At 46.5% G+C, this 20,897-nt stretch overlaps 2 long non-coding RNA genes across 2 annotated transcripts in view; one reads left to right on the forward strand and one right to left on the reverse strand.

The window, feature by feature from the left end:
* LOC147580065 (uncharacterized) overlaps positions 1-19,165 on the forward strand; it is a 247,858-nt gene extending 228,693 nt beyond the window's left edge. Inside the window, exons 6-13 of the long non-coding RNA XR_015252493.1 lie at positions 4,165-4,296; positions 9,297-9,349; positions 11,141-12,234; positions 13,338-13,887; positions 13,989-14,190; positions 14,308-14,504; positions 15,949-16,173; positions 18,135-19,165. This is a non-coding gene — a long non-coding RNA (uncharacterized LOC147580065). The remainder of the gene's footprint in view (positions 1-4,164; positions 4,297-9,296; positions 9,350-11,140; positions 12,235-13,337; positions 13,888-13,988; positions 14,191-14,307; positions 14,505-15,948; positions 16,174-18,134) is intronic.
* LOC147580067 (uncharacterized) lies at positions 1,456-19,098 on the reverse strand. The gene is made up of 4 exons (XR_015252495.1): positions 18,743-19,098; positions 14,172-14,417; positions 13,695-13,860; positions 1,456-2,125 (listed from the first exon to the last, which is right to left on the reverse strand). It is a non-coding gene; the product is annotated as an uncharacterized LOC147580067 (long non-coding RNA).
* Positions 19,166-20,897: the final 1,732 nt, after the last annotated feature.

The following is a 20,897-nucleotide window of genomic DNA, read 5'->3' on the forward strand; positions in this document are numbered from 1 at the left end:
TCTCCTTCTCTGCCCCCTACCAAATTGAGGTAATCTGCATGATAAGACCCCCTGCTGGTCCCCCTATGGGGAGGCTATCAGGCCTGAAACATTCTTTTATTTTGCTAGCAACATTCTTGCCCCCCCCTGCTTCCTATAAAAACCTTCCATTTTGTACTTGTCCTCAGAGCCCCCTCTACGTGCTAGATGGGATGCTGTCCATTTGTGAATCATCTAATAAAGCTAATAAGGTCTTCAAATTCACTCAGCTGAATTTTATATTTTATTTTATTTATTTTTAATGTTTATTTTTGAGCAAGAGAGAGCGGGTGGGGGGGGTGCAGAGAGAGAGAGAGAGAGAGAGAGAGAGAGAGACAGAATCCGAAGCAGGCTCTAGGCTCTGAGCTGCCAGCACAGAGCCTGATGAGGGGCTAGAACTCACAAGTCGTGAGATCATGACCTGAGCCTAAGTCGGACACTCAACCGACTGAGCCACCCAGGCACCCCTGAATTTTGTATTTTAACAGATTGGCGGCAGCATTGAGATCTAATGCAAACTTGTGACAGCATTTAAGGACAATGAGAAACACAGGGGTGGTGCCCCAGGAAACATTTTGAGTTCAGTCTTTCTCCCCATGAGGCCGTTGGTAAGTCCTCTGGGTTTCAAATCCTCTTGTTGTGTTTGGGCTACCGATCTCATTGGCTTTCCAGCCCAGGATTAACGGGTCAGTGTAGACTGACAGGAGCCTCTAACAGAGTGTCATTCCTTAACCCTTGGTTCAGTCCATAATTCCACGTTGGAACCCTGTCCTAGTTCCAGCCCAGAGTTACCCTTTACTGGGGTTTGCTGCATTAGCCCTTTCCCCATTTCCTGTCTGTAGTCTTCATAATGGAGTCAGCTGGGTTAATCTACGTTCACAATTGCATGGTCTTCTCTTGGACAGTCTGAATGACATGTTTTGGTGACTGAGGTGAGTTAAGATTTGTTTGCACATGTTTGCTTCTCTTGTGTAAATAAAAGCCACCACTAGTGGGGATCTCAGAGGCCAAAAGCTGCAAAATTTGGTGGGCTCGGGTTGGGCATTTAAGAGCTATTAGAACACTTGTCACCTAACTCAGACTCCCATGTTAGGATAAGCTGATTAAACGGGTTAGATTGACACTACGTCATCTGCCAATCTCAAGAAAGTTTCCATGTAATGAGGCACACTATAAACACCCCACAAATCCCAACGCCCCTCCACGGCCAGCTCCTATCTGGCACACCTGCTTATTTTGTGTTTAAGGACCAGCATTTTAGAATCTGTGGATGTCTAGCAAGATGGAAATTTTTATTAAAAATAACATGGAATTATAATGGTCTTTATGGGGAACGTTTCAATTCCATCATTTAAGACACGCACTTGAAAGCAAGGGTTCCCAAATTAAACAGAATGGAATACCCATTTAAATTGGCAAGCACACTCCTCCAAAGACTTCAAAATTCCAAAGCAGTTTTATTGAAAGATTCGTTGCAAAAGGCTAAAAAAAAAGTAAAGATATAAAAGGCACATAAGGGAAAAGACTGCTCCCCTCTTCCTTCCTTCAAGTATTCATTGTCTGATTTGTTTTTCCACTCTGAAAAGACTACACAACCATAAACAAAAATCTGCCAAGTTCATGGCTTTACAGACACCCCCATATCTACCTTCAAGGGAGGCCTCATTTGAACCCCTTCTAGTGTTGTCCAAACTGAAGGATTTCCTGGTAAACTGCTATATTATTCCTTTAAACAGCCAAGGGGAAATGCTGGTAGATACCAGATCTTGCAGAGGGGATCCTGGAAAAACTGGCAAAGGCCAGCCAAAGGTAAAAATGCTTACCAGAATCAATTCTTCTAAATTTCTGTCTGGAGCACCCAGTCCAGAGAGGAAAATAAAATGTCACATCCCTCCCTTTGCAAATCCAGACCCATTATTTATTCTTTCTCTCCCAACAATAGTTATTGCCTTCTTGTTTGCATAACTGGACTTGGTTTTCTGCTGGCTTGGAATTTGCAGATTGTTGGTTCTTTCTTTTGGCTATCCTTGGAAATGACTCCGAGTTTTGAGAAGTTAATATCCTTTGCACCGTCTTTTTGGATCCAAGCAGGGTTATTCAATATTGCCTGAAATATTTAAAATTAAAATTAGGTACCCAGAGGGAAAGAAGCAAATTGAAGATAATGTCATTGGATATGATAGCATTTAAATTACAACCCGATTCTTTGAGTATGTGAGAGCAACAAATCTTTGACAAAACAAAAATCAGCTCTAGGAGGCAATTCAAAATTCACCTACTTCTTTACAAATCCCAAAACTTACCTTGTTGAATGCAAAAGACTTGGAAATCATTGGCCTTAGCAAACCAAAGTCATTCTTGAAGAACTTCTATTCTTTCTCTATCCATTATCACGTCTTTGAAATGTAAACACAAGGGCGCCTGGGTGGCTCAGTCAGTTGAGCGTCCGACTTTGGCTCAGGTCGTGATCTCACAGGTCGTGAGTTTTAGCCCCGTGTCAGGCTCTGTGCTGGCAGCTCGGAGCCTGGAGCCTACTTCAGATTCTGTGTCTCCCTCTCTCTCTGCCCCTAACCCACTCGCATTGTTAACCCACTCGTATTCTGTCTCTGTCTCTCTCAAAAATAAATAAACATTTTTTAAAAAGGTTTTAAAAAAAAAGGATATGTAAACACAGCCCACAATCACCTGAGACCGAAGGAGAAAAGAGGGAAAAGGCCTTTTTAAAACACAAACTTCTAAAAGGGCTGTGGTCTGCAAATGCTAGCACAGCCTCCTTAAGATTCATTGTCCAAAGACATACAAATCTTCAAAAATCTTATCCACAAATATTAGTAACTATAAGGTCTTTATATCTGTCTGTGTGTTTGTGTGTTTGTCTATATACATATGTTGTACATGTGAGGTCTTGTTCTACCTCCGGATGGCATTACTAAAATTAATTTCTAAAGAGCTCTAGTTGGTTTGAAAGTAAGCGCTTGTAAGACTTGAAGGTTCTAAAATTCTCAAAAAGGGGCACCTGGGTGGCTCAGTTAGTTGAGCATCCAACTTCGATTCAGGTCATGATCTCGTGGTTCATGAGTTCAAGCTCCACGCCAGGCTCTGTGCTGATGGTTCAGAGCCTGGAGCCTGCTTCGGATTCTGTGTCTCCTTCTCTCTCTGCTCCTCCCCCACCTGTGCTCTGTCTCTCAAAATTAAATGAATGTTAAAAAAAATTTTTAAACATAAAATAAAATAAAATTCTCAAAAAGATAGAAACTAATCCAAATGTCTTTCAAGTTCACGTTGAAAGGACGGGCCTACGCCAACCGACTCCATCTTGTTCTGTGTCCTTCACCTAGACCAAGCCTCCTCCCCTTGAGTAACCTCCCACTCACCCGTTCAAACTTCCTGATCAAAACACGCCAGCGACCTGCGTAAGAGGACTCCGACCCTTCCCCAGCCAATCAGCTGAGGCCACAGCCTTTACCTCACCAACTGCCCCTAGACCCCTATAAAACCTTTGTGCTTTTGAAACTCGCTCTCTCCGGTATCTCACCACTGCGTCGGTGCAGGTAGGGGATTGAGCTCGAGCTAGCTCGAATAGACTCTTTTGCTTTTGCATCGGACTCGGCTCCCCTAGTGGTCTTTGGGGATCACGAATTCTGGGCATAACAACGCGATCTAGGATAATCTTCAGTAAATTAAAGTTTAAACTCATTGGTTTAATTAAAACAGACATGTCTTTATTTATTTTTTTTTTTTAACATTTTATTTATTTTTGAGACAGAGAGAGACAGAGCATGAACAGGGGAGGGTCAGCGAGAGGGAGACACAGAATCCGAAACAGGCTCCAGGCTCTGAGCTGTCAGCACAGAGCCCGACGCGGGGCTCGAACTCACGGACCGCGAGATCATGACCTGAGCCGAAGTCGGCCACCTAACCGACTGAGCCACCCAGGCGCCCCATAAACAGGCATGTCTTTAGAGTTAACATCAAATATAAAACTTCTTTTCCACTTGAGTTTACTAGCCAAATAAGTTCATGTCATCTCTTATAAGATCTGCCAAAAAAATAGCTTGGGATAATGACTGATTTTGTCTAATGTTTAATAAAGCTTTTGTGTGTAATCTAAACAATTCTTTTTTTCAATGTTTATTTATTTTTGAGAGCGAGAGAGTGCAAGCAGGGCAGGGGCAGAAAGAGGGGGACAGCAGCGAGCCCGATGTGTGGCTTGAACTCGTGAACTGCAAGATGATGACCTGAGCTGAAGTTGGATGTTCAACCAACTGAGCCACCCAGGTGCCCTAAACAATTCTTTTTTTTTTTTTTTTTTTTTTATGTTTATTTATTTTGAGAGAGAGAGAGAGAGAGGCATGTGTGTGCATGTAGGGGAGAGACAGAAAAAGAGAGAGAGAGAGAGAGAGAGAGAGAATCCCAAGCAGGCTCCACAGTTGTCAGAGCAGACCCTGACTGGGAGTGTGGGGGGCCCAATACCACAACCATGAGATCATGACCTGAGCCAAAATCAAGCATCAGACGCTTAGCCGACTGAGCCACCCAGGCACCACAGTAACCTAAACAATTCTTAAAAACAAGTGAATTAAATAGATGTGAGCAACATAAAAGTTTATCAATGAACTTTTCAGCAATATTTATGTCTACTTAAATAGTTCCCCCAAATCTTTTTAGTAACCTAAAATCTTTGCTAACCTAAAACTTAAAAGTTAAGTGGTGAGTTCATTTAACATCATTGAATATCCCCATCTCAGGACCATTTCCCAAGAAGATAAAATAATAAATCATTAATTGATGTAGGAGCATGAGGCAAGCTGAGGGCAAAATACAGGCTGGCACCCCATCCCCCCACCCCCAGGTGGAATCTGTGTGATATTCCTCTGACACTCCTAGCTCCCCAAGAACAAAGGAAAGGGGTTTAAGTGCTTGCCATGGTGATGTGGGAAACTAAGGCAAATGAAAAATTAAATTCCCTTACTGCCTATAGTCCATTGACAAGTCCTTGAGACCAACAGAGTGACTGACCTCCCTCTAGGAGCTCTGCTGCCTCAAAGATGACACTTTGCTAGGGGCAAAAGAGAATCTTGGCTTAATATTGTTCCAACCTTGAGAATCCTGTAAATCTACTTCCTTTATCTCAACTGCCCCAGGATATATGCTGGCAATCAAGCTCCAAGTTTATGCCCCATGCCCCCCATATGCATCTGAGGGGTCTCATGACTGGGGTTTTATTAAATGGTGATAAATGGTGTTTCCCTAGCAACAGCTAGCCCCTCAAGGTCCAGGAAACCTTGCTTCCAAAATACCTTAGAGATTTACTTAATCCCTGACCCCTCCCAACCTGAGGGTATATAATGAGTTACCCTTCACGACCCCAGTGCAGCTCTTCCTGCCCATGGGTCCTGTCTCCATGGTTTAATAAAATCGCCATTTTTGCACCAAAGATGTCTTCAAGAATTCTTTCTTGACCATCAGCTCTGGACCCCATGAAACCACCCCCCCCCGCCCCGCCCCTCCATCACACCAAAACTTCATCATAATTACTGAACATAGGCTATCTACTTTTGACTTCTTATTACAGGGAAACTAAAAGATATTGGGATGTGTTAGTGCTATATTAGGAAATTTTTAAAAGACAAATGCTTCTAAAAATTATGAAAGGTATTTATACATTTGCAAATTTAAAGAATGCTGGTATTGGTGAGGGAGCATAAGGCGGGCTGAGGACAAAGTACAAGCTAGCACACCACTCTCTCTCCCCCCAGGTAGAATATGTATGGTATTCCTCAGGCACTCCTGGCTGCCCAAAACAAAGGAAAAGAAAGAAAACAAATGGTTAAACTGACAGAGTCTCCATCAGTCTACAAATGTCTTGGTAAATTACAAGAAAAAGGCAATCTTATCAATAGCCTAATCTCCAGAAACCTATAGACTCAGTTTCCTGGAACCCCAACATCACCCTCCCCTCCATAGTGATGTGGGGAACAGAGGCAAGAAGGAAATGACAGATAAAATTAAATTTCCTTATAACCTGCAGCCCATTGACAAATACTTGAGGCAGGCAGAGTAAAACATTTCTCCAGGAACTCCCTACTGTCTTAATGTTAATGCTTTGCTAGAGGGAAAAACAACCTTAGCTTGACAATAGCTAGGCCTCCAATAATCTGTGAGTCTTTAGCATATGAAAGTTTCTTTGGAAACTTCCTTTTGTCTTTACCTCCCCCAGCCCCATAGTGTATAATAAGCCACTCTCCACAACCCCAGGGCAACTCTTGTTCCCCTCCCACTCCCCCCATCCCCACTTCAATAAAATCTTTGCACCAAAGACATTAAGAATTTTTTCTTGGTCAATAGCTCCAAACCCCACCATCACCCCAAAACCTCATCAGTATAACAGGCAGTTCACAATTACTTACTTCTTTAGTGGTTGTTGTTATTATTTATTTGTTTGTTTGTTTGTTTGTTTGTTTTAAGTAGGCTCCATGCCCAGCGTGCACAACCCTGAGATTAAGAGTCTCATGTTCTACCGACTGAGCCAGCCAGGTGTCCCACTTACTTATTATTTTTCACTTAGAAATTAAGGTTTCTAAGGGTTAAGAATTCTAATTAAGGTATGTAATAAAAGCTACTAAAAGTAAGATAAGCATCTCTACTTCCTGGGAAAATAAATTATCTTTTCATTAAGACAAGGTATGACAGATGCACTTTTTTTTTTAAGTAGCCTCCATGCCCTACATGGGGCTTGAACTCACAATCCTGAGATTAAGAGTCACATGCTCTATCAACTGAGCCAGCCAGCCACCCCCCAGAGATGCACTTTTGTTGAGGGAAAAAAGAGTAATTTTATCCTCAAGTAGGGCTACGTTAAAAAGAAAACCACAGGGGCACCTGGGTGGTTCAGTTGGTTAAGCGTCCAACTTCAACTCAGGTCATGATCTCATGGTTACTGAGTTCCAGCCCCACGTTGGGCAGTGTGAAGCCTGCTTGGGATTCTCTGTCTCCCTCTCTCTGCCCCTCCCCTGCTTGCACTCTCTCTTCCTCTCTCTCTCTCTCAAAAATAAACATTAAAAAACAAAACAAAACACAGGACCCAAACGGCATCAATCAGGTTAAGGCCCCAAGTCAGTAAGCCAAGACTTAAAGCCTAACCTAACTGCACTTTTAACCCTCCAGGAATGTAATGTTTAACCAATCAACAAAGAATTTCCTGGCCAATACTAGAAAATTTCCTGATGGCTCCCTTCCCCTCCCTTTAGGAGGGCAACATTGCCTAAACAATGCACTCCTTGCTAATAAATTCCTTTCTTCTTTTTTTTCTTATGCCTTTGAAAATCCTTCTTTTGTTTAGCTCAGTGGAGCTCTCCTCTACTTGCTAGATGAGATGCTGCCTGATTCATGAATCCTTCAATAAGCCAATTCGATCTTCAAATTTACTCAGTTGAATTTTGTTTCTTAACAGAAGAATCCATGAAGAAAATGGCATTTGTACTGACTTTTGAACAATCTGGACAGGCAGAGATAAGAAGGAGGGGATAACTGAGATGATTTGTTGTCCCCTAATATCTGTTCCATCAGTAGTCATGCCCCCAAAATTTTAGCTGTGCAACTGGACACCCAGAATAAAGGTTACATTTCCCAGCCTCCCTTTCAGCCAGGCATGGCCACATGACCAAATTCTGGATAAAAGGATATAGCAGAAGTGAGGTATTCAATTTCTAGGAAGTATTCTTCAAAGCAGGGGGCATGCTCTTCCTTTCTTTCTCTCCCTCCTGCTGGCTAGAATGTGAACTTAATAATGAGCTGGAGCAGCTACCTTTGACCTAAGAGGAAGCTACACATTGAGAATGCTGCACTATAGGGTTGAATCAGTCCGGGTCCATGAAAATCATAAAGACCATATGAGACCTACCATGGTCTTGTTTAAGCTGCTGTTGTGTTTATGTCTTAGGGTGGGCTGCCTGAAACAGATCCTGAGACCAGGCTTCACTTGCAAGTGAACTATTAAATGTTTCCAGGAGGAACAAGTAAGGGAGTGTGGGAAGCAAGACAGGAAAGGGGAAAACAATGGTGTGCTTTCAAGCAAAGTGCCAGCCTCAGGCTGATCCTGAAAGGGAGCTCCGGAGCACAAATTACACCTCAGAGTTTGTCTTAATTTGAGACAAGGGACTGGGCTTTTGTCCTTCCTCACTAGTTCAAGCTAAAGGTTGCTCCCAGGCCCTCTGCATAGGCAGAAACTGTGGGAAATGATAAACAGGTCCAAGGGGATCCAGTACAATCTCAACAGGCCCCTTACACTCGGTTTTCGGTCACTCATAGCTGAACTAATTTTCATGGGTACCAAATCCATTCCCACAGAGGGGAGAGTGTAAAGGGCACAGAACCTGGGGTGGGGGGGGGGGGGGGAAGGTGTATATCAAAGTATAGGAAAGGAAGAAATAGAAAACAAAGTTGGGAAACCAAATTGTAGTCATTTGGACTACATGGAAAGCTGTAAATGCCTGGCCAACCCATATGAAAGGAAGCTGGGAGGACCTTTGAACATGATGATTCAAAAGATGAACTTGGTGACTACGAGGGGGTGAACTAGACTGAAACTCACGTGGAGTAGTGTCTGTAATTAGGCCATATTTGTAGCCTAGGCAAAAGGTAATGGTGGCTCAACCCCAGATGATGGTTCTGGGAAGGGAAAGAGGAGGAAAATGATCACAGATCTTATAAAGACTCAGTCTTGGGGCACCTGGCTCTGTCGGTAGAGCATGTGACTCTGGATCTTGGGGTCCTGAGTTCAAGCCCCATGTTGGGTATAGAGCTTAATTAAAAAAAATTTTTTTTAATAAAAATGTAAAAAGATTCTCATGGGTCATAGAGAAATAGGTGGCAGCCGGACTTGGCCTAGGAGTTGTATCTCGCCCTGCTCTGGCTCCCAATTTAGGCGTTAACAGCCACTGAAGGGCACCTCCTTAGAGACATCAGCACGGTCACCAAGTGCATGCCACCAAAGACCCATACAGGAGTCATAGCGCCTCCTTGTTCTGTGGTTTGGGAGGCTGCTCCTCTGGGCCCAGGGGTTCTGGTGACACCACCTCTTCTCTCTGTTTCTCCAGCCCGGGGTAATAGTGCTTCCTGTAGTCACCACATCTGGTCACCACAGTGCCTCCCTTTGCTCTTCCAGCCCTCCAACACTGGACTAGCCATTCCCTGCACACACAGCCTATATGGAGTGCCTTGTGTGGGCTCATTTTCCTGGATGGGTCCAGACTGACACAGAAATCCTTCTGTTTTAGGGGTGGGAAGAGGAAAAGAAAGCTGAAAAGGAGCCAGAGAGGCAAGAGGCAAAGTAAGTGTGTCTCGAAACTGAAGGGAAGAGGCGCCTGAGTGGTTCAGGTGGTGATCTCACGGTTGGTGTGTTCGGGGCTCTGAACTGACAGTGTGGAGCCCACTTCAGATTCTCTGTCTCCCTCTTTCTGATACTCCCCCTCTCATGTGCACTCTCTTTCTCTCAAAAATAAATACACATTAAAAAAAAGGAATGTAAGGGAAAAAATGTTTGGGAATGGTGAGCAGGAGTCACTGACCCTGAGAGAGGAGGAAGCATGAGAAGAGGCTGATGATTAGAGGAGAGGAAGAATGGCCAGACCTTCCAGAAGCAGCCCCTGGGGATGGCGGGGGTAGGAACAAGCTAGAGAAAGACTCGGCCTCCTCTTGGGAGACTGTGAAGAGCAGGCAGCTTGAGGGAAGTGTCTGATGTGGTGCCACAAAATCCATGTGGGTGTTTGGCTTACTGGGCATTGGGCAATGGCCCCTTGTCCGGTAACACCCTTATGGATAGGCAAACACAGGCAGATTGCCAATGGCCACCTCTCAGCCCCTGCAGAGGACTAACCATAGTATGGCAGCCAGGAACACCCTGCAAGAGGGGTGTTTTCAAAGTCTTCATGACTTATTAATTCAGCAAATGTTTATTCAGCACCTCTTATGTGCCAAGTGCTACTCTAGGTGCTAAGGATATAGTAGTGAGTTATTTCTTTTTAATGTTTATCTTATTTCTGAGAGAAAGAGAAAGCGAGCAGGTGTGGGGGAGGGGCAGAGAGGGGGCTGGGGGGCAGGGGGAGGGGAGAGAGAATCCCAAGCAGGCTCTGCACTGTCAGTGCAGAGCCAGATGCAGAGCTGGAACTGACAAACCACAAGATCATGACCTGACCGGAAACCAAGAGTCTGATGCTCAAACGACTAAGCCACCCAGGCACCCACAACAGTGAGTTTTTAAAAACTTATTCCTCGGGGCGCCTGGGTGGCGCAGTCGGTTAAGCGTCCGACTTCAGCCAGGTCACGATCTTGCGGTCCGTGAGTTCGAGCCCCGCGTCAGGCTCTGGGCTGATGGCTCAGAGCCTGGAGCCTGTTTCCGATTCTGTGTCTCCCTCTCTCTCTGCCCCTCGCCCGTTCATGCTCTGTCTCTCTCTGTCCCAAAAATAAATAAACGTTGAAAAAAAAAAAATTTTTAAAAATAAAAATAAAAAAATAAAAACTTATTCCTCTGGGGCGCCTGGGTGGCGCAGTCGGTTAAGCGTCCGACTTCAGCCAGGTCACGATCTCGTGGTCCGTGAGTTCGAGCCCCGCGTCGGGCTCTGGGCTGATGGCTCAGAGCCTGGAGCCTGTTTCCGATTCTGTGTCTCCCTCTCTCTCTGCCCCTCCCCCGTTCATGCTCTGTCTCTCTCTGTCCCAAAAATAAACGTTGAAAAAAAAAAAATTAAAAAAAAAAAAAAACTTATTCCTCTGGGCACCTGGCTGGCTCAGTCAGTAGAATGTACAACTCTTGATCTCTGGGTTGTAAGTTTGAGCACCACACTGGGTGCAAAGATTACTTAAAAATAAAATCTTTTTAAAAATTAAATTAGGGGTGGCTCAGTCGGTTAAGCGTCCGACTCTTGATTTCGGCTCAGGTCATGCTCTCATGGTTTGTGGGACCAAGCCCTCTGTCAGGCTCCATGCTGACAGTGTGGAGCCTGCTTGAGATTCTTTCTCTTTTCCTCTCTCTAAAATAAATAAATAAATAAATAAATAAATAAATAAATAAACATTTAAAAAATAAAAAAAATAAAAACTAAACTAAAAAGTCTATTCCTTCAAGGAGGAGCTTACATTCCTGTGGAGGGAGACAGGTAATCAAGAAAGAAACACAAAAGGGCAGATGCTGATAAGTGCTCTGGAAAACAAAACAAAACAAAACAAAACAAGGTGAGGAGGCTGGGGAATGTGGGATGGGGTGTTTCATATCAGGCCAGGTCGGGCAAAAGATGATAAAACAGTAAGTGAGCAAAGGCCTGAAGGAAGTGGGAGAGTACAGAATGTTCTGGACAGCAGGAAACACTAAGGCAGAGTCAGGTGTGTGGTATCATTCACGAAACAGCAAGGAAGCCAGTGTAGCTAGAGTGGATGGACTGAAGGGGAGGATAAGAATAGGGTTTGAGCAGAGAAGTGATGTATCTGATATTCACTGTAAAAGGTTGACAGTGACTAGTGTGTGGAAAAGACACTATAGGGGGTTGAGATGATCCCTCCATTCTTAGAACAATATTACTATAGATAGGAATAAAAGTCAAACCCCACAAATACAGGCTGGTGCTCAACTGGCTGGGTACCAAGAATAATAGAAGAAAAGCTATAGGTCAGAGTTGTCTACACCCCAACCATGAGACAGTAGTGTGGTAAACCAGGCAATCCTGCAATATGTGACATCTGACCCATGAAGACTAGGACACTGACTCTGTGCCACGTTTGGCCTACACAGGGCCCCCTAGCACACAGTTGCCTTATGCTTGCAATGCTTCCCACCTGTCCCACGGCCCAGGCTGCACACAGGCCTGTTCTCTCCATAAGTGTTTTCTCCCACTGTTTTCCCTTCTCTTCTGGCTGTGCCTCTAATGCTGTCATTCATTCAGCAACTACCATGTGTAAAACTTAATGAAGAACGCCACAGGAGAGTCTCTGATAAGGACTTGGAGCTTGAATCTTTTGTTAATTGCGCCTAGAGAGCTCTGTCTGCTGTTGGCACAAATCTCTCTTGTTGGCCCCTTCTGGTTTGCCCTCTAACTGAGGGCTTTTTCTCCACCTCTCACAGATGCACTCTTGGAATGTCTGCCCTGCCAGACAAAGGACTTCTCTACAGCCCAAAATCACTGGCTTCAGTTTGGGTCAGGACTGGCAACCTAGTCTCAGTCTCAGGTGAAGAAAAACAGGGCCAGGGTTGGCAGAATGGTGCAAGGAGTCGAGGGCTCTTTAACTTCTCCCCGTTCCACCTCCAAACGGGGCCTTTTTTCCTGGCAAGCTCAGGTCCTACATGGTCAGAGCAGGGCCAGGGTCACAGCCAATCCCTATCTCCTTCCCTCTTAGGTAACAGAGAAGAAAGGCCCAGTCTAGCCTTGGGTCCAATGAGAATGAAACCTTGAAGTGGCTTATTTGGACCAGAGACTGGAGCTAGTTTCTACCCTGCCAAGAGGCAGGGAAAGGTTCCTTCTCCAGAGCTTGGAGATGCCAGCCTTGCGGATTCCCAAAGATCTGTGGCTCTGTGTCCAGCCTCCTGCTCCAGAGCCCCAGGCAGAGTCCTGGAGACTAGACACAACCAGCCAAAGGCTCTGGGAGACCACAGGGGCTGGGGACGAAGCTCCTGGCCCAGAAGCTGTGGCAGAGAGCTGTGTATTAGCTGCATGGCCTCTAAGTGGCAGGAGTGAGAGTCCAGGAAGGAAGGGGAGGTCCGGAGCAAGGACTGCTGGACCAGGCTTGTGGCAACCACTCTGCCACGCTCTTCCCCGGGCCGTGCAGCTTAACTCTCTTCACACTCGTGAGGCAGGACTATGTCCAACTTAATAGATAATAAATCGGAGTCTCAGGTCACACAACTTTCCCCAAAACACACGATCTACAGACTCCAGAGCCTGTTCAGACACCGAGGCTGCTGGGAAGAGGCCCCTGCAGCCTTGTCAAGGGCCCCAGCTACCTGTGTGGAGTCTGTGGTCAAGCTCACGCCTAACATCCAAGTCGTGTCTATCATGAGGAGTTACTGGACAGTTGAATGTCAAGTGACTTCACCCCTTACCCTCACTCCACTCCTGTCTCCTACAGGTACCCCCACCCTTCTGCCCTTCTCACCCTAAGCTGGCCACATCCCAAACCCGTCGGATAATGGGTTTTACTAGTACGAATGCATTCCAAAGGGAGGGGGGTCCAGCCCAGTCGTAGCTACCACAGCTGCTAGAGGTTTGTCCCAACCTTTAGTGCTTTGGGCTTCTTTGTGTGCCTCCCACCAACATTCCCTCTCCTTTCTGCAGCAGATTCCCACGCCATTGGAGCCTAGCATAAGGAACAGTCCCCAGCTCGTCACAGCTTTGCTGCGCCCCCACACCTCATCTCCCCTCTCCCTGACTGCCTCCTCCTCACCAGCGTGGGGATTTGGCTGGAGTAGCTTGAGCTTTGAATTTTAGAACAAATCCAGAGAACCCAGTAGCCCAGGGGGACCTGGGAAGGGGCTAACAACACCAGAGGTCATGTGACTGCCTTTGGCTTCTTATTGCTCCTCAGGCTTTGCTTAGCACTGAATTGGGGCCCCTGCCCTCCAGAGCCAAGGGGTAGGGGGTGGAGGGCAGCACAACCACAAATAATACCACATAAGAAACTCTAGAGCTGACCTAGGCATACAGCCCCATGTTTTGCTTGGCGAGCGATCCACACCACGGAACAGGGACATGCTGGCTACTTAGTCCGCACTGAAGGGTGAAATCGCCTTCAACTTCTCCGTGCCTCACATGATGATTGGCCTGCACCATCTCGACCTATTCCAGGGTGGTTGGAAAGCTATGAATCAAACAACAGATGGGACAGGTAAATGTGCTTGTGTAAACAGAGATTCATTAGGGAGGTATGTGGGAGGGGGGGTGACCTCCTGGTGTGAAAGCCCTTGTTCTCTTCCACCTAACACTCAGTGCAGGGGCACCTCCTGGTCTCTATGGTTACCAAGAGCAGCCTTGCCACGGAGAACCTGGAGTGTAAACAGCAGGAACCGGGTCTGCGGCTGCCATGTCTGGAAGGAGGCCTCACACAAGGGCAAGGGAGGAAAGGGTGGGGCCCCTGCAGGCTCCCCAGGCCAGAAGGAGGAACTTCTTTACCTGAAAACAAATTTCCCAGGTGTGGAAATCTCCCCACACTTATTCTTGGCACACAGCATTTTGAACAGTTGTTCCCAGTTTACTTCGAAGATGTCACTTTTAAAATATTTTTTCAATTTCTCTATTTTCATCATAGAGAAAGAGTCAACTAGATGTGAATGTGCCTTTCACATGTGCTCGTTCCCCATTTAATAAGGAAGTTCTGTGAGAAGAAGCAGTTGCAGCCTCGAGAGGTGAAATTCTGCCCTGGAAAATAAGACGGGTGAACTGCTAAGTCCAGAATGAAGACCAGACACCAGGAAGCCTGAAGCCAAATGTCCTGTATGCACATAAGTATGATCATTGTAGTTTAAATGGTTGCCTCCTTCCCTTCCCATGGCTGCCAAACAGGGATGTGGGTAATAATCACAATTTGCTGTATCTTCAGGTTATCTTTACATACAAATTGAAACCATTATTATGAAATAAAATGGAGTACTAACGTGGGATTTAGGAATGCTCATGAATTTTCCTTCATATCTGATGTGCTGGATAACTCTGGCCTTGACTCTCAGCCTCTCCAAGACCCCAGCTGCACCCATGGGGCCAGCCAGCACCGGTCTGAGAATCCCAGGGGGCCCTAACCCCACCTTGCAGACGCACAGGTGCAGGGGCTGTGAGAGCCAGCAGTGCTGAGGTAAGACTCAGAGCAGTGCCCTGGCAGATAGTAACCTGACTCGTTTATCTCCCCCTTGGACATCTTGTCCCTGTTGCCACCCATGGCTCAGAGGTACAGATTCCAAGATCCACTGGCCACCACTGGCCTGGGATCAGCCTTCCTTCCCCTGATCCTCTGCTCACCATGCCAGTCATTTAACACACATAAACACAGTGTGAGGCAGGGTACATCGGTGTGTACCCAAATCCAATGCAGCCCCGTTGACTGCTCAGATGGTTAGAGTGTCCACCTCCCTTCTCCCACCCCACCCCACCCCACCCTAGGAAAAATTCAGCTCCCCCCTCCCCATTTTGAAAGAGAGGGGTGGGCAGATGGGGAGAGAGAAAGAGAGAGAGAGAGAGATCAAGAATCTCAAGCAGGCTTCATACTCAATGTGGGTCCTGATGTGGGGCTCAATCCCACGACCCTGGGATCATGACCTGAGCCAAAATCAAGAGTCGAATGCTTGGGGCACCTCGGTGGCTCAGTTGGTTAAGCATTTGACTCTTCATTTCAGCTTGGGTCATGATCTTGCAGTTCATTAGTTTGAGCCCCACAATGCTCTCCGCACTGACAGTGCAAAGCCTACTTAGGATTCTCTCTCTCTCTGCCCCTCTCCGGCTCTCACTCTCTTGCTCTCTCTTTCAAAAAAAAAAAGTTTGACGCTCAATTGACTGAGCCACCCAGGGTCCCCCAGACTCTTATCTCTCAGCTCCACTGCATAATACAGAAGGTTCAACCCCTTAGCATAACCTCCAAGACCACCCCTGTTTTCAACACTAACCTGCTCCCTTCACAGCACCCACAGGAAGCAAATGGGCTTAGGAGGCATGTGGGGGTACCAGAAAATGCTGGACTTAGAGGGGCATGGATCCCCCTCTCAGAATCTCACAAAACAAATATTGTCCTCTCCCCAAGGGAGGGGTGGGGAATGGATATTCATGCCCCACTTGCCCATTTTATTTGAGTCCCTTAGTCTATGGCCCTGCGGTTAAAAAGCCCTGCTCCTGGTGAACTTGGTCTCACAGTGTGTAGAGAGAGAAACAGAATAGAATTCTCAAACATCCTTTCTCTTTTTAGCAAGCCAAACCTTGGAGCAGCCAGAGGCAGGAGCGATCAGGCAGGGGACAGCCATCCAGAACATTCTGGAATCACCATCTGAGGAGCAGAGGGGAGCTGTGTGTGCAGCCAGCCGTGGTCAGACAGAGGAAATGCAGGGTCTGGCTGCTGGCCATTCTTACCCTCGCTCCCACCATCAGGATCTCTGGCCCCATCCTGACCCCTGGTGGCTGCCCGTGGGATGAGGTGAACATTCTTCCCAAGCTCCTCCCTGCCCTGGTCCCAGCATAGCAGGAAAAATGAATCCCCCACCCCACAGGTCCTGGCTAGGGTCCCCAGGAAGTACAAGTGTGTTTCCTATGGGTTTTTCAGGAGGGTTTACTCCACTGTGGTCACCAGGTGCCTTCTCAATGTAAGTCCAGAGACCAATTAAACAAATGTATATAAAGAAAGCCCTTTCATCTGCCAAGTTGGCAAAAGGTGTGTTAAAAAAGAGGTGTGTGTCTGTGTGAATGTGTGTGTGTGTGTGTGTTATAACTAAAAGTTAATGCAGGCTGGGGTGCAATAAGACCAGCACTCTCATGCACAATTCTTGACAGTACAAATTTGTATAACCCTTCTGCAAGTGATCTGAGCAAAATAAATCCAAAATCTTACTAAGCATTCTATTCTCCGACCCAGTAATTCTGTTAGGAATCCAGCTTCAAAAAAATCAATACTCAAATAACATGAAACCCAAAATTTGAAATAAATGGGAGAGGAAAAAACAAGATAAGCCAAGCGTGATCATCACTGAGGCTGGATGATGATTACATGACAGTTCTTTATTCTGTTTTGTTTTGTTTTGTTTTTGTCTGCTTTGCTATATGCTGTGAATTTGCCATGATATTTTTAGAAGAAAGCATCAGAGATGCAAAGATTTGTATAAAAGATGTTAATTTTTAATAGCAAAAACTGCAAATGGCAAAAAAAAGTGCTATGCTGGGGTGGTTAAACAAATTATGCTGCATCCAAATAGTGGGATATTATGCAGCCGTTAAAAATGCAAGAGTGTTTTCATGATGTGGAAAAATGCTTATGTGATGCAAAGCAAATAAGTAGGAATCAAAATTGCATATGTAGTATTTAACTGAGTATGTTAAATGAAAAGTGCATAGGGGTGCCTGGGTGTCTCAGTTGGTTGAGTGTCTGACTCTTGGTTTTGGCTGAGGTCATGATCCCAAAATTGTGACATCAAGGCATGTGGCAGGGTGGAGAATGCTTAAGATTCTCTCTGCCTCTGCTTCTGCCCCTCCCCACTCATGCTGGCTCTCTCTCTAAAAAAATAAAAATAAAAAATAAAAAGTGCATAGAAGGAAACTGTATGAAAATACACTAACATGTTTGTTATACAGTGAGACTAGGGATCATTTCTATTCTTGATATTGTCCCTTATTTTCTTAATTCTACAATAAGCATGTCTTTTATAAATAGGTCCCCAAATTGCCTTTGTGGAAGTATACCAACTTGGGGGTCTGAGATACATTCAGCTCCAAGGACTGCCATGTATTAGCCGTGCAACATTGAGAAATTCACATCTGGGTCCCAGATTTCTCACCTATAAAACTGGCATAACACCAACCTATTTTTCAAGCACCATTTACTGGGTCTTCACTATGTCCTAGGCAGTATGCTTGGGGGGGGGGGGGGTTCTGCATATACAATCACACACACCATTCATACATGGTCATTTCAATCCTTACAATAAGCTCTGGAGTAGATTAGGGCACTGCCATCTTAAGAACTACACGAACTGTGGCTCAGGAAAATTAGGGAATGTGCTCAGTTTTACCCATCTAATAAACAGTACAGGTGGGATTCAGGCATAGATCTGACCATCTTTGAAAGCCCTGTTCTCAGACCCTTCAGCCTGGTCTGCTTATGGTTACAGTTCTTTTTGCTTTCTTTCTTTTTTAAAATTTTTTTTTTTTTCAACGTTTATTTATTTTTGGGACAGAGAGAGACAGAGCATGAACGGGGGAGGGGCAGAGAGAGAGGGAGACACAGAATCGGAAACAGGCTCCAGGCTCTGAGCCATCAGCCCAGAGCCCGACGCGGGGCTCGAACTCACAGACCGCGAGATCGTGACCTGGCTGAAGTCGGACGCTTAACCGACTGCGCCACCCAGGCGCCCCTCTTTCTTTTTTATATATATTTATTTTTGACAGAGAGACAGAGCATGAGCATGGGAGGGGCAGAGAAAGAGGGAGACATAGAATCTGAAGCAGGCTCCAGGCTTTGAGCCGTCAGCACAGAGCCCAACTCGGGGCTCAAATTCACGGACCACAAGATCATGACCTGAACCGAAGTCGGATGCCCAACCAACTGAGCCACCCAGGCGCCCCTACAGTTACATTTCCATTGGACTGAATGCAGGTAAAGTGCCACACACAGTGCCTGGCTCCAAGCACAGAGCTGCTCTACTGGTTGGTTCCCTTTTCTATGACCTCAGCATAATGGTACATTGTGGCAAAACAAACCAGTGCACCCTCCAAAAAAAAGCATCTCTGATTTAAAAGAAGGGATTATAGGATCTGCAGGGACAAACCAGACTGGGGCTGGAAGACTGCCTCACTCAGGGAGATATGGGGGCTGGGACAGTGTGCCAAATTCCAGGGTAGTTCTGCCAGTGACTTCTTCAGGGCTTCATCAGCTCTACACATTGCTTTGCAGCCTGGAATTCCGTCCAGAGTCACTTCACCGAGCAGGCATCAATTCCTACCTTCCACTTACCCCTCCCACCCTTTCTCCCTAAAGAACAGGGCACAGGTCTCACCAGTCCTGTAGATTTCTTATTCTTCCCTTTTCTTGGAGAACAGGAATATCTTAGGGGCTGAGTAGAAAGAGGCCCTGTGTGGAGAAGGAAGTCCTGAATATCTGAGGGTGAGGAATGTGAGGGTGGTTGGCCTGCTCCATAATCCTTTCTGGATTCATCCTTTAAGATACCTCTTTCCCTAGGGAGCCAGCCTAACTTAGTTTCCATCTCTACTCTACTTCTACCCCTCGAAACTGTTATAGCACTAACTACACTAGAGTTACTTGTTAGTTTACTAGTGAGTTGCTTAGTTTTTTGCTAGTAAGCTCCATGAGGACAATACTCGATCTCTAGCACCTAGCAATGTGCCTGGTACACAGTAAACTATGTAAATGTCTGCTAAATGGCAAAATGGAGGAAAGAAGGAAGGAAGGAAGAAAGGGAGGGAGGGAAGGAAGGAAGGAAGGAAGGAAGGGAGGAAGGAAATAAGAGAGGGAGGCAGGAAGGGAGGGAGGGAGGAAAGTCCTCTCTACCAAGTTGACTTGGTAGTCTTGGCCCAAGTAGACTCACAGCTGCCCTGTTCTGTGCAAAGCACTTAGAAGATGTGATCCCTGCCCTGGAGACTTAAAATATACACATTTCTCCAACTTTGTATCCATCTTTGGGAAAATACATTGCAAGGGTAATTCCTGTTTATTCCAAACCTCATGTTCTTTATTTTACTAAAGTACTCAAAACGGAGCTCCTGAGTCTGAGGGAGGTTCCCAAGTACATGGAATCCTGGGAAGAATTATAGGGCTCAGAGGTCTGAAGTCTAGCGTTCTAATCCTAGCTCTGCCACCTCAGCTGTGTAACCTGCAGTGAATGACTTTCCCCTCTGGGCCTCAGTTCTCTTTGTAAAATGGATGGGCCTGACTTTGTATGAAAATAAAAGCAGTTGGGTATATCTGACTATTTACCCCATTGTGTGTAATTGGACAGTATCTTCCCTCCTAAATGCTTAGGTGCAGGATAGATGCATCAGTAAGCTGAGGGGCAGGAAGACAGCATGTGCCTATTTCAGTCTGTAAAAAGGAAGGCCCAGGATGTGCTGCCCCTCTAGTGAGTGGTTGGAGTGGTGGTCGACCAAAGGGTGGCTTACCACAATAAGGACCCACCCAAACATGTCTATGTGTCTTAGCCCCTAGGTTTACAAAAGGCTCCAAAGCCCCAGAGTCTTCATGGCACTACCAAGGACGAACCCTTGTTCACCATTCAAAAACAATACACCCCTCATACCACCCTTCCCCCTTCGGAGAGACAACCCAGGGAGAAATAGTCAGCAGAGGTGGAAGATGGTGAGATCTGGAAAAGCACTGGTGAAGCCAGGCTTCCTGCAGGGCCCCATCTCAGGCTTCCCCAGAAAGTGCAAGCAGGGGAGCTTTCTGGCCCCCTGCAGCAGTTACTTCTGGAGGACAGTGGGTTTGGTGGACACAGGCATCCATGCCCAAAGGCTTCCTGGCTTCAGTCCAAGCGGCTGGCAGGTTCATCCTTCTCCCTAGAGCCCCACGAACACCACTTCCGGCCCTCCTGTCTCTGCTTGGGCTCTAGCTGCCTGGATTTCTATGCCCATGCCAGGCCTTCCCTGTGCAGAGCTTTCTCGCTCTCCCTTACAACCCTTATTCACTCGCACTCTCCCTATCTATTTCTTTCTCCCTCCTCCTCCTCCTCCCCTGCTTCTCTCCTCCTTGCCAACCCTCAGCAGTCCCAGAATGGGTCCCCCCTCCCGCCCCCACAGCATCTCCCCCTCCTTAGCTCTTACCCCTGCACCTTTCTTTGTATTCCTTTCGCCCTCTCCCGGCCTCGCCTGTATCTCTCCTCCCCCGCCTGCCTTCAGCCTCCCCCAGCCTCCCCATCTTCAGCTCAGTCTCCTCCCTCTCGCTGTGCTCCCCTCCCCCTCTCCCCCAACCCTCGGTCTCACCCCACTCCCCGCCGGCATCCCTGGGTTTCTTTCCACCCTGGGGGGGTCTCTGTGCCCCTCATTCTCCTCTCTACCTGTCTCTACTTTCACCTCAGATTTAGCCAGCACCCATCCTTTCCTGCCTGGGTCCCCCACACACACTGCTAACATCGCCACTGTGTCTTCTTCCTCTCCTTCTCTCCCCACCCTCTCCTCTTCTCTCTTCTCCCTGCCCCT

This window comes from Puma concolor, chromosome B3, assembly GCF_028749965.1.
Source record: "Puma concolor isolate L17-30 chromosome B3, mPumCon1.1.hap2, whole genome shotgun sequence".
Taxonomy (NCBI): domain Eukaryota; kingdom Metazoa; phylum Chordata; class Mammalia; order Carnivora; family Felidae; genus Puma; species Puma concolor.